The 7500-nt window shown below is 46.7% G+C and overlaps 2 protein-coding genes across 3 annotated transcripts in view; both read left to right on the top strand.

The window, feature by feature from the left end:
- The window catches only part of strn4 (striatin, calmodulin binding protein 4), a 27383-nt gene extending 27198 nt beyond the window's left edge, over positions 1-185 (top strand). The window contains exon 18 of the mRNA XM_062552747.1: positions 1-185. This exon is cut by the window's left edge and continues 2261 nt beyond it. The gene's annotated coding sequence lies outside the window, so the exon portion shown is untranslated.
- A 7215-nt stretch (positions 186-7400) lies between these two features.
- The window catches only part of prkd2 (protein kinase D2), a 62716-nt gene continuing 62616 nt past the window's right edge, over positions 7401-7500 (top strand). For both annotated transcript variants that reach the window (XM_062552106.1, XM_062552105.1), the window contains exon 1: positions 7401-7500. This exon is cut by the window's right edge and continues 1005 nt beyond it. The gene's annotated coding sequence lies outside the window, so the exon portion shown is untranslated.

The raw sequence follows: 7500 nt of genomic DNA, 5'->3' as shown, positions 1-7500 counted from the left end.
ACTCCGCTCGTACCCCCTCCGTCTCCTCTCGTCTCGGCCTGGCCGTCAGCTCTGCTGGAGGCAGTCGAGATCGAACCGAACCGAACCGAGCCGAGCCGAGCCGAACCGAGCCGTGCCGAGCCATGCTGTGCTGCCACACCGTTGGGCTCTTGGTGCGTTCTCTACTGAAACGCCTGATATCTACTGAGGGAGATCAAGGGGGCGGAGGGGGGGGGGGCAGGGTGCTGTATGCTAACGGTTTCTTTTGTAGGGGAGATGGGAGGGGGGGGCACAACTCTGCTAACAGGGTGTTTTATCTACTAGTCTGTATGGTGCACCCCTCCAGTGTGTGGAGTTTGTGGCATTTCTTCTCGAAGCGAGCGCGTCGACTGAAATCACTACTTCTTGAAGCGAGCGCATCGACTGAAATCACTACTTCTTGAAGCGAACGCGTCGACTGAAATCACTACTACTTGATTTGAGTTGAGATGCTTGAGCAGACCAGGAAATAGTTAGTTACAAGGAAAGGGGGCATTGGCTAATGAGGTAAACAGTGCCAAGAGGTGTGTGTGTGTGTGTGTGTGTGTGTGTGTGTGTGTGTGTGTGTGTGTGTGTGTGTGTGTGTGTGTGTGTGTTTCTCCACACTCTCCCACCCTGCCCCGTGGGGACAGTAGCCTCCAGGCATAGGGGCTTATGGGAATGAGTAGTCCTCCTTGCCGTTCCCAGAGTGACTGCTTTGCCAGAGGTCATAAAACACAGTGAACTGAGAACAGAAGCACACAAACAAGAGGGAGAGAAAGAGAGAGAGAGAGAGAGAGAAGGAGAGAGGGAAGAAAAATGAGCAGGGACCGCCGCCAGAGCGGTGACAGGAGCTCGCCTGTGGGCTGCTGACCACAGCCGAGCCGGCCGTCTGTTACGGAGCGTCCGCCGCCGGCCGCTTTGGTGATGGTGGCGGTTCCCGGAATCCCGGCGAGGAAGGGAGGAGAAAATAGACTTGCGGAGAGGAAACGAGAGCGGCTCCTTTAGGCGCCTCGGGCAGCGGTGGCCCAAGGTCAGAGGTCAACGGCTTCTCAGAAGTGGCCTGAGCGACCGACGGACTGACCCGAGCGCCACAAAATGCTGGGTTTGGCTTCTTTGGCGGCTGTTTGTATGCCCGCTCGCGTTCTTTCCGCCCAGCGTGACGGTCAGAACCCCGGAGGCCGTGTCCCCGCGGTGGAAGCGCAGCGTGACGCCGGGGCGGAGCGGAAAGACTGCGCCGTCAATCAGTAACCGCGTTGCCGCGGCAACCTCCGCTGTGCTGCTTTTCAGCGCGGCCCCGGGCTGGAGGTCACCCCAAGAAGCCGGTGCCTAGAAGGTCGTAAACACTAACCCATAAAACCAAACGGCCTCTCACAACACTCTTTCCGTTTCTTTCTTTTTTTTTCTTTTTTTTAAAAGACTCACACTCTTTTTTCCCCATCAGCCATTTGGGTCGTCTGTATGAGGCCAGTGGTGGGGGAAACGAGATGCCCCCACTGAGGTGAGGGCGTGGCAGCCATTTTGTGGCATATATATATAGTGTGATAACCGCAAGTCAAGGCCACAGCCTCTGGCCCAGTGCCCTCGACGGTGGCTGGGTGACCGAGCAACTGGGCAACTGATCTGCCAGCTCTGGCGGAGGTATTTCCAATGAGCACACTCTAGGCTAGCTTTGTACGAGCACTACCCAGGCTGACCCCCAGTATCTGAGGTTGGGTCCGCTGTGGGCTTGAGTACACTTCAATGTCCTTTCTCGTTTCTATGGTGACACTGACACACCTCTCTGGCTGCGTCTGGCTACAGTAATTAAACAGTGGGAGTGGGGGTGGGGGTTGGTGTGTGGGGGTGGGGGCGCAAACAGTGAATGGGAAACATAGACGTGTATAAACGAGGAAGAAAACATTCCTTTGATGTAGTAAGAAGACAAATCAACATGTTTTGTGGCGGGGGAAAGAAAAATAAAATTGAAATTAAAAAAGTGCAAGAAAGAAGAAAAAGATGCTGAATGACGAGTTCCTGTCGCACGGTGTAAATGTCAATCAATTTCAGCCCTGTTTGTTGCTTTTTCTTTGATAGAAATATTAATTATTATTATTATTATTATTGCAATTATGAAGATGTAAGAATACTGTAGTATCATAAGTGAATCATTCTTTTTCGCTAGGCTTAGAACTTGCTTGTGGTTGAGAATTGCAATGTAAAAAAAACAACAACAAATGTTTTTGGGTAAGAATGTAAAAGATGAAAATGAGAAAAAAAAATGTGGGGGGTTGAAACGGTTGCAGTCCGCGGCCAAGGTAAAGGACGCTGTTTTTTATTTGTGTTTTTAGCAATTTATCACTGTGTGATATTTTGTACATCATATTAAGCTGTATTCGAGAACAATATCCTCTAACTTTCAAGGGAGGGGGGATACCTCACCCTGTGTTTTGGTTTTGCTTTGGTTTGAACCACATTCTAGCCTGTATCAAACAATGACACATTTCCATCTTCTGTACGGCATCTTTCTGAACCACATGCTATCAAACAACATATGTCTCCATCTTCTGCCTTTCTTTTCTGTAGTCCTTGTTCATTTCACAGGCCCGGGTCATCACTGAAAACACAACAAAAACAAATAAAAGAAACAATTTTGTACATAGAATTTACAGTCGGCTCTGTTGCCTCTTTTATTGTCTCTTTCTCGTCTGTGATCCTCTGTAGTAATAGACCTCTGAAGTTCACCTACGAAAAGGGTCCAAAGCTGCGTCTTTGCCCATATGAGGAGTTCCGGGTATTAATTGAGCCTATGGCAAGTTGCATTGTAAGTTAGCTCTGGGGTAGCAAAGATCAAAGTGTGCAGTCTTCACCTAGATCACAGTATCCACTTGAAGGCAGAGGACAGAAACTTTGTAGAGCAAAACGTCTGCATTTCCAAGTTCTTCGTTCTCGTGAGAATTTAACAGGTGTAATAATTCAAAATCCCCATGTTATTTTCCCATAGAAAAAATCTCAAGATACCGGATCTCCTTATTTGGGCAAAGGTGGTAGCCGTTTTGTAGACGAACTTCAGAGGTCTATACCTGTGAATGAAAGGTGCCCATGGTGTACACAGCAGGTATGCCAACGATTTCACAATCAGAAATGGGTTTTGGTGGCCAATATGTTGACACACGCAAGGCCTTGCTGTCCTTCCCGTTGGCGTTTCCAGTAGTACAGAAAACATATTTTGTAAACTATATACAATATTGACATTGTACACAAAATAAAGAACACAATATTTAGCTCATATACATTTTGTACTTTACATTGAGACAGGACATGAACACCTGAAGTACCCAGTGTAAGTGCAGATACAGTAAGAGGACGGAGGAGGCTTTCCCGTGTCTGGTGGTTTGGGTGTACACTGTAGTAGTGGAGTGTGTGTGTGTGTGTGTGTGTGTGTGTGTGTGTGTGTGTGTGTGTGTGTGTGTGTGTGTGTGTGTGTGTGTGTGTGTGTGTGTGTACACTGTAGTAGTGGAGTGGCTGTTGAGGGGAGGAGTGGAAAATGCTGTTCAGGATGTGAAGAGTTCTGCCAGAGCTCACTGAGCTACCAAATGACTTCATAGCGGAACCACACACCCCTATTTTACTGGCATGCTCCAGTTTTTCAACCCTTTTTTTCTATTGCCCTGATTTGTATAAAAAAAAAAAAACATATTTCAATCATGTCCCACATTTCCTTGTCCCTCAAATTTGAACAACTTTATTCATTCATTTTAGAGTGAACTTGAAATGCACAGACAATCAGGAAGATACTGTGTAGGCCCGATGCAAGCATGTCTCTCCTCCTACCGGCATCCGGCATTTACTGATCATCTACCGTACTTTCCCCAATTATTAGCCGCGGCTTATACATTGATTTTGCACAATTTCTTCAGCCATGAGGTTATTACACGGTGTCAGTTAATATGGTATAAATATGGTTTTGTTTCTTTTAACTTAATTACTGTAACGGTCATCAACGACGGACTAAGAAGAGCAGCTAGGAGCGGCGGTGGTGGTGTGTGTGTGTGTGTGGGGGGGGGGGGGGTTACTGTCCCACTTCTCACTCAGAGGAATGTGGAGTCCTTGCTTCACACGAACGCACTTGTTAGTTAGACAGAAGGGTGTGCCTGCCTGTGGTGTCATAGGTGATGTGTGTGTGTGTGTGTGTGTGGGTGGGTGTGTAATGGTGTGTGTGTGTGTGTGTGTGTGTGTGTGTGTGTGTCTCCGTGTGTGTGTAATGTGTGTGTGTGTGTGTGTGTGTGTGTGTGTGTGTAATGATGTGTGTGTGTGTGTGTGTGTGTAATGGTGTGTGTGCCTGCCTGCGGTGCGCACACACAGCGTGGGTAGTGTGATCTGTCTCATCACCCCGGGGTAGGAAAGGCCATGGAGACCTGTAAGGATTTACTCATTTGTTAGAAAAACCTGTTCCCTCTCCCTCCACATTGCGCTTTCAGCAGGGAAATACCCCAGCACACAGGCTGTTTGTTTACTGTATAATGAGAGCGGAGGAAAGGACGCCCCCTGTCTGTCCATGTAGAGAAGCACAGTAATATGTCATAAATCTGGACCCTGTTGCTCAGTACTACACAGCTGGCCATACCAGGCTGGACGGTCCATCTGATTTTGCAGCTCCCTTTATGATATACTGTACTGTACATATTTCCTGACCCTATAATGTGGCGATGGATGCTGTGCTGCAATGCCCTCCGCAGCAACAGGAGTACAGTATCCATTTGGGTCTTTCAAGAGGACCCATTTGGGCCCATTTTTAGACCCATTTGAAGGCATATCTGTTCAACATGTTTATTTAGCATTTCTTATACGTTATGGTTTGTATATTGTAGTATTTAGTTATTTTCATTAACCTATATTGATTGAGTTGATGTTGTTTATTGACATTGCTGTTCTTCTTAATGTAGTAATAGCAATAGTTTTAAATAGTTCACTGTTAAAATGTAACTATTGTATTGTTGTTATTTGTATGTCGCTTTGGACAAAAGCATCTGCTAAGTACCATAATCATAATATGTCTCTGTTTCTTGAAGAGCCTCCGTTGTGCTCCTTCTGATTGGCCGACGTGCAGCACCATGGCCGAGAGGCAGGTGAGGTCAGAGTGTCTCTGATAGCGGTGAGTAAACAAACACACATCTTCTTCCCCCGAAGGGCGTGAGGGTGCTTTAAAATAGGACAGGAATACATCACATGCCCTACAATTCCCTTTGTGTGTGTGTGTGTGTGTGTGTGTGTGTGTGTGTGTGTGTGTGTGTGTGTGTGTGTGTGTGTGTGTGTGTGTGTGTGTGTGTGTGCACGTTTTGAATAAGACAAACGTACAGAGTTACGCAAGATGAGATGGTTTTCCACTGAATTCTGTGTGCGCGCATGTGATTGAGTGTTAAGTGAGAAGTGTGTGCGTGCGTGCGTGTGTGTGTGTGTGTGTGTGTGTGTGTGTAAGGGCAAAGGGACCCGTGCTAATCTACTCCCTCTGCAGCCATCTGCTTGGGACAAGGGGGCTGTAGTTTCAGACCTGGTACCGATACCGGCCTGACCTGGAGCACTTCTGGTACCGGCTCAACCTGGAGCACTTCTGGTACCGGCTCAACCTGGAGCACTTCTGGTAACGTGTGTGGTTTTGGTCCTGTCACACCTGCACCAGAAGTGGGCTGCATGCATAATATATATATATATTTATTTATTTTTTAAAGCTGTACATGTTGCCTCCTTTGTCAAATACTCTCTGTTTCTCTCTGATCTATCCGCCTTTTGGAAATCAATGAATTAATGATTCATGTAATGAAAATAAGATGAGATAAAGATCTAAGAAACAGCTTTAATGTCAATGTCAATGTCAATTTATTTATATAGCACTTTAAAAAACAACCACAGTTGACCAAAGTGCTGTAAAACAAACAGTCAGACAAACAAGAAACATAGGGTACATAAGACAACAGAGGCTAGACGGAGCGGCGTAGTCACCAGCGTGCCCACCAAGCGTGACACCAAGACAAACAAACAAATTAAAAAAATAACAAATCGCTACATAAAGATAATGCCGTACGGAGCGACGTACTAGCCAGCGTACCCGTGGCACAAGACATACAAAGACAGACATCAAACAAAAATCAACAAATAATAAAAACAACACAGACAAACACTCAAAAGACACAGTTGGCACAAGACAAAAGATGCCGGACGGAGCGGCGTAATCGCCAGCGTGACCGTGACGCCAAGACACCAAGACATACAAGACAGACAAAACAAACACAAATCAAATAAATAATAAAAACAAACAAAATCAGAAAAGTCCACGCTTTAGATGTTTATTTGATTCATACATATTTTTAATCAAAGAACAAGCAAAAGCAATTTCCAAACTGTGTTTGACTATCATCATTACATAGAACCGTATCGTTAAGCATGTGCACAAAACAAAACAATTATTTGTTGTTCTATATTGAGGCTATATGATATATACTGTAATGTATTCTTAGATGACGTTTACATTTGAATTGGATGCAGTGTGGCTATATGGAGTCTGTATGAGTGCTAGAGAGACAGAATCAGGTCTAATGTGAAGTCAGGCTAGGTTCTAGAACAGGTTTCAGAGCAGGTCTAAAGGTCAAAGGGCAGGTCTAAACGAGTGCGCTGTAAGGCAATGGGCCATGTAGATGCCAGGAATGGAGGGAGCGTGGAGGAGAAGAGGGGAAGAAAAGAAAAGGGGGCCACAGTGAGAAGAAAGGGGGAGGAGAGAAAAACGACTCCTGTAGAATGGCGGAGCAGAATGGGAGGACACGGATTGTTCCAGAGAAAGGGAGTAAACAAAACAAATGACTGGAACTTAGTCATGGAGAGAAACAGAGAGAGAGAGAGAGAGAGAGAGAGAGAGAAGGAAGGAGGGGAGGGGGGAGGAAGGCTGGGCCAGGAGGGGGAGGGACTGGGCAGTGCTGGTGTGAACTCACAATGGGTCCTCAGAACTAACTTACAGCCCTGTGATTGGCCGGCAGGCCTGTCTGTCCCACCACTTCCTGTCAGGCAGAGCCGTGTTGTAATCTGCTGGGGAGTGGCCAGCAGAGAGGGGGGAGGGGCCAGTGCTAGGGCCGTCCCTCTCTCTCGCTCTCGCAGGCTCATCCGACTCACCTCGGTGAGAAACTGAAACACAATCCGACTCGTATAGCAAGCCTAACCAGGCTCGCTGTCTTTCTCACGCGCACGCAGGCACACACACACACACACATACACACCACACACACACACACAGGTTCTCCTTCTCTCACAGCAGTGTTTCCTCAGGAAGGAGGCCATTTTGTTACGGACCGGCTTCACAACAACAAACTTTTTTTTTTTTTTTTTGCTTTGTGTGTGTGTGAATGTGGGGGGGGGGGGGTGTTTTTCTTCCTTCAACTTTGTTGAGGCTTTGTGCGTGTGTGTGAGAGAGTGTTTTGTTTTTTCATCTTCCTTCAGTGGGTTTCCTGCTGAAGCCTAGACTTTCTCCTCCCCTCT

Source organism: Sardina pilchardus, chromosome 13 (genome assembly GCF_963854185.1).
Source record: "Sardina pilchardus chromosome 13, fSarPil1.1, whole genome shotgun sequence".
NCBI lineage: Eukaryota > Metazoa > Chordata > Actinopteri > Clupeiformes > Clupeidae > Sardina > Sardina pilchardus.
The sequence above is the reverse complement of the archived record's forward strand: the minus strand, read 5'-3'. Positions and strand labels throughout refer to the sequence as shown.